A 5,860-nucleotide genomic window follows, 5' to 3' on the forward strand; every position below is an offset into this window, starting at 1 on the left:
AACATTACTATCCATCTTTTTTTTTTTTTTCAACGTTTTTTATTTATTTTTGGGACAGAGAGAGACAGAGCATGAACGGGGGAGGGGCAGAGAGAGAGGGAGACACAGAATCGGAAACAGGCTCCAGTCTCCGAGCCATCAGCCCAGAGCCCGACGCGGGGCTCGAACTCACGGACCGCGAGATCGTGACCTGGCTGAAGTCGGACGCTTAACCGACTGCGCCACCCAGGCGCCCCTATCCATCTTTTAAAAAAAGAGAAATAGACACTTACAGTCACTGCCTACACCAGATGGCAGAGCTAGGGACGGACCCAGGATTCAAACCCAGGACTTGCCCCTTCCCACAGCTGCAGGTTCCATTACAATTCCTCCCCCTCTAGGCCAGTGTATCTGAAACTCTTCTAGACGTTGGCCTTTGGCGAGAAACACATTTTGCATTAAAGTCTAGTCCTTACCTACAAACAGTTCAGGAAACAATATCCTTTCTACTTTCAGTGCCCTCTGGTCTTTTCTATTTTCTTTCATTTTCTTTTAAGTTTGTTTATTTTTTGAGAGAGAGAGAGAGAGAGAGCACGTGCAAGGGGCAGAAAGAGAATCCCAAACAGGCTCCGTGTCGTCAGCTTGGGGCCTAACATGGGGCCGGATCCCAGGAACTGCAAGCCCATGGCCCGAGCTGAAATCAAGAGCCAGACGTCCGACTGAGCTACCTAGATGCTCCGTATTTCATTTTCTTAAGTGCCGGCTGTGATCCCCCAAGCTGATTCCGTGGTCCACTGACGGTGGCGACTCTGAGTTTGTCTTACTTACTTATTTGTTTGTTTTTAAATTAAAGTTAGGTAACACGCAGTGTAGTCTTGGCTTCAGGGGTAGAACCCAGTGATCCATCACTTAGACATGACACCCAGTGCTCATCCCAACACGGGCCCTCCTCAGTGCCCGTCGCCCATCTAGCCCATCCCCCACCTACCTGCCACCAGCACCCCTCCGCGGCTCTCTGTATTTAAGAGTCTCATGGTTTGCCTCCCTCTCTGTTTTTATCTTAATTTCCCTTCCCGTCCCCTGTGTTCATCTGTTTTTTCTCCAATTCCACATATGAGTAGTCATATGATCTTTGTCTTTCTCTAATTTCCCTTAGCATAATACCCTCCAGTTCCATCCACATTGTTGCAAATGGCAAGATTTCATTTTTTTTTTCATCAGCGAGTAGTATCCCATTGTATATATACCACAGCATCAGTCAATGGACATCTGGGCTCTTTCCATGATTTGGCTATTGTCGACGGCGCTGCTGTAAACGTTGGGGTGCACGTGCCCCTTCAAAGCAGCATTTTTTTTCCTCTTTAGATAAATTCTTAGTAGTGCAATTGCTGGGTCATAGGGTAGTTCTATTTTTAGTTTTTTGCGGAACCTCCATATTGTCTTCCAGAACGGCTGCACCAGTTTGCGTTCCCACCAACAGTGCAAAAGACATCCTCTCTCTCCGCACCCTCGCCAACATCTGTTGCTGCCTGAGTTGTTCATGTGAGCCATTCTGACAGGTGCGAGGTGGTATCTCATGGTGGGTTTGATTTGTATTCCCCTGATGATGAGTGATGTTGGGCGTTTTTTCATGTGTCGCTCGGCCATCTGGATGTCTTCTTTGGAGAAGTGTCTATTCATGTCTTCGGCCCATTTCTTCACTGGATTATTTGGTTTTTGGGTGTTGACTTTGATAAGTTCTTTATAGATTTTGGATACTAACCCTTTATCCAATACGTCATTTGCAAGTATTTTTTCTCCCATTCCAACAGCTGCCTTTTAGTTTTGTTGACTGTTCCCTTTGCTGTGCAGAAGTCTGAGTTTTAAACACCGCTCTGAACGGACAGCTCCTGTTTTCACAGGCCTCGCACAGAGCCCAGCACACAGTAGGTGCTCAGTAAATCCCCAGGCTGACTTCCACTGAGTCAGGGCTCTGCCCTGGCCTAGGGAATAACTGATTCCCTGAACCGGTAGATAAGACCCTGGGGCCCAGAAGCCCTAGTGGTGAATCCCATCCCCCAGGGTCAAGTTCGAAATCAGCAGGAGCTTCAGATGAAAAGTTGGAACTGACTCCACCCACAAGATCATTGTCAATCCAAAGCAGCAGCCCTATTCGAGGCCCTCCGGCCCCACAGTAGGGGTCAGGGACCTTCCCTGGTGGCCACACAGCCCTGGCCTGGGGAGTGGCCCAGGACAAGGGCACACACACAGACACTGACAGTGTCCTGTGCCGTCCCCATGGGCGGTGGCCCCTGCCAGCCAGGCGGTGACTGGCAGGTGAGTTTCATCGGCCCTGGATTCCTCCTCCAACCGAACACAGTCCAAGAAGCTGGATTCTAAATTTAGCACCAAACTCTGGGAAACTGGTGCAGCCATGGGCAGCACAGTGGGCAGTGAGGTCACTGCTCTGTTTCCCCCTCTGCTGGGACTGTCCTCATGCTCAAAAACCCACCGCTGACACCCGGGGCCCAGGCTGGCAGACCAGTGTCTTAAAGCCCTTCTCTGAAAACTGCCACTCTGGGGGAGGGACGTGTAGCAGGTGACAACCCCGAGGAGTCTCTGCCCCCTTGGCCGCACCACTGCCCTGACTCAGCAGCCCTCCCGCTGCCCCTGCCCCGGGGGGGGGGGGAGGGGAGCCGGGCCTCCACCCCAGTCTGTCTCCGTGTCCTGGGGCTGCTGGGGGTCCTGGGGCAGGGCTGGGCTGACCCCTGCCGCGTCATCAGGCCGAGAAGCCTTTTCACCCGCCGGTGGGTGCCGGGCACACAGGCAGCTCTTGAACCACAGCCTGTAATCAGGGCTCACGCAGGGCGGCACCATCTGCCGGCCCCCCTCTTTGGTGTGGGGCCTGCATTCGACCCCCTCGGTTTCTGTGTCTTCCAGGCCAGGTCTGTATCCAGCTCCAGGAGAGGCCCCATCGAGGCTGGAAATAGCGTGGACTGACACAGCTCTCAGTCCTTTGGTTTGCAGCTGGGGTGACCTCCTCCTCCCTCTGGGACTTGCCCGATGTCAAGAGTGAAAGTATTGCATCTTGGGAACACCTTCGGTCCCAGAAAAACAGGACAGCTGGTCACAGTTCTGGCTTACAGGGTCCAGCTGGGTCTCACTCTCCCCTACTTTCCTTCCAGCCCCCTCCCCCGTGGCCTGCTCTGTGGGATTCAAGGCCCGGCATCGGACGCAAATAAACAACCTTCCAGAGACTGCTTAATCAGCCCCACATTGTGAAGGTTAAAACCCGGTAAGATAGACAGATGATTAGATAGATAGATAGATAGATAGATAGACAGATAGACGGAAGGTGGGTAGAAGATTGAATGGCTAAATGGACGGATGGATGGGTGGATGGATAGATGTCCATAGACACCGGGTGGGAAAGTGTTAGCCGCACGGAGGCGTGAGCACTGAGTGACGTGTGCACGTGCACAGGCATAGAGGCAGCAGTCGAGACGTACTAGATGGTTCTGCTGTTACCCGATGAGGGTCACAAATTGCTCACGTGTGAAACGGCCATGGCAGGAGCAGCTCCTGAGATGCTCAGAATCACAAGTTCGGGCGGAATGAATCTAGGCTGATGGTGACTTTCTTTGGTGGGGATGTTGATTGGGAGACAGCATGAGGGAGTCTGTGGCCCCGTTCTATGTCTTGATGTAGGTGGTGTTTACACGGGTATGCACATATGTGAAGCTTCACCGAGCCACACACACAAGATGTGCACACTTGGCTGCCATATGTGGTAATCTGACAAAATGTTAAATTTCTTCTTGATGTGACAGGAGACCCAGAAAAGCTACCTGACGTCCCCTCTGCCATCAGCGTGGTTGGTGTAGGACCTCGTGTAACTTATTGGGACCACCGTGACCACATCCACAAATGGGTGAGCCTTGCCCGGGATCAAGGTGCACACGACCCCCTCGTCCCCAAATTCCCTAGACATTTGTTTCAAAACAAACAAGGAGGAGGCGGCAGCTCCAGGGAAGGTCTAGTAGGAGCTGACGTATGGTCCGGGCTAAAGGACGACCCCCCCCCCCCACCCGGTGGAGTGTCTGTGCTTGCATTTCCAGCCACTGTCCTTTGGGCAAGGATGACTGTGGCTTCGTGTCTACACCCCGTGTACCTGTGAAGGCACTTCGGAAAGGCTGTAATACCACTCGGGACAAATGGAAGCTGTCAGAGCCGCAAGGAAAGGAGTGTGGCCAGCACCTGCCTTATAACTCGGGAGAAGGGGGGATGAGAATCCCCGCGGTTTGTGGGCTCGCGGGATGTGGGGCCGCGCACCACCTCATTTCTCCCGCCTGGAATAATCCACAGGCACTAAAAGCGAGATACACGCGTGCACTTGGAGAGCTGGTGCATTTTTGTCCCGCTGATTTGCGCTTTCTCATTTTTCACCATATACACCAAACAAATACTACAGACATTTGAAATGAAAATGTATGATTTTCAAGGAAGCTCTTCTCTCTGGGGGAAGGGGCGGCTGTTCTGAAGGCGGGGATCAGCCGAGCGTAGCCCGGCGGTCTGAAATGAATGCAAAGGTAGGCAGAGAACGCACCTGCCGAGTCACGCGGGGACTGTGACTGCCCCCACGGCCAGGTGTTTGATTTCAACTTTGGCGAACAGAAAACAGGCTTGGTTGGAGACAGGGAGACTGGGCTGCGGGCTCTGGAAATGGGAAAAGTAACAGCGCTATTAGACCCCGTTGCCGTAGCAACAGCACAGCAAAGCTATTTTGTGGTTAACTCGTGAGAGACAAGTCGGCACAAGGATTAATGTCAAGTTACGGCGCAATTTGGGCCGTGGGTATTTAACCTCCGTCCCCCACAGTCCTCTGAGCACACCCAGCGTGTTCCCAGCGAGCTCCGAGTGTGCCCTCTCTCTCCTGTCCAGAAACTGTACGTGAGCTAGCGAGGGTGCAGTATTCGGGAATGGTCCCTCGAACCGTGCTTGCAAACCCCACTGAGGACCCCCCTGGGGACTCGGCTAAGCTGCAGAGGCTGACTCAAAGGCAGGTGTGCGGTGAGGCCCGAGATGCTGCATTTCGAACAAGCTCCAGATGATGTCCGTGCTGCCGGTCCAGGGACCACACTTTGAGTAGCAAAGCCCTAGCCTAGACTTCACGCTGGAAGAAACCAGAACATACATTTTTGTTCCCTGCTGTCCCTCCCGGGCCCAGCAGGAGGAGGCTCAGGACACGCTTTGTGAATAAACAAACAAAAGGATGAACAGATGACAGACGGGGGCTGCATTCATTCATATATCGATACGCCGGTCATTTAATTGAGAACGATACGTGCCCGTGGTAGAAGGCTAACACATTACAAAAGAAGCAAGTCTTTCTTCTTGTCTGTACTTCTGGTCACCTGCTAATAGGTTCTTTATCTTCCAGAAATTATTATCGCTAGATCTCTTTTTTCTTGACGCGAGTGGGAACAGACCGCGGGCACTGCTCAATGTCTTGTGGGGTTTTCCTTTTTAACATACGTACCGGGCATTGTTCCATATCTGCACGTGGAGATTCCTCTCAACAGCCGTGTAGTATCCCATTCCAAACACATATAACTTCCCCCCTCCCTTTGCTGGACATTTCTGATTTTACACGTATTGGCACTTCGAACCGGGCTTCAGTAAACACTCTTGCATATTTGTGTTTGCACGTGAAAGCTAGGTGTTGGGTTAACCCCTAGATGTGCGGGAGCAAAGCGCAAGAGTGGGATTATGGTTATGATGCTACGTAATGTTTCCTCGCCCCCAAAAGAAGCTGTACCGGTCTGGCCCTCTCTCTGGTATTTTATAACAATGTCTATTTCCCTAGACTTTTAGCTACTGTCCATTGTCTCGACTTTATCAT

General features: G+C 52.1%; 1 long non-coding RNA gene across 1 annotated transcript; it reads left to right on the forward strand.

Moving 5' to 3' along the window:
• Positions 1-1,436: 1,436 nt before the first annotated feature.
• On the forward strand, positions 1,437-4,439 carry LOC125910843 (uncharacterized). The gene is made up of 4 exons (XR_007454191.1): positions 1,437-1,521; positions 3,144-3,253; positions 3,789-3,889; positions 4,056-4,439. It is a non-coding gene; the product is annotated as an uncharacterized LOC125910843 (long non-coding RNA).
• Positions 4,440-5,860: the final 1,421 nt, after the last annotated feature.

Source organism: Panthera uncia (genome assembly GCF_023721935.1).
Source record: "Panthera uncia isolate 11264 chromosome B3 unlocalized genomic scaffold, Puncia_PCG_1.0 HiC_scaffold_2, whole genome shotgun sequence".
Lineage (NCBI taxonomy): Eukaryota > Metazoa > Chordata > Mammalia > Carnivora > Felidae > Panthera > Panthera uncia.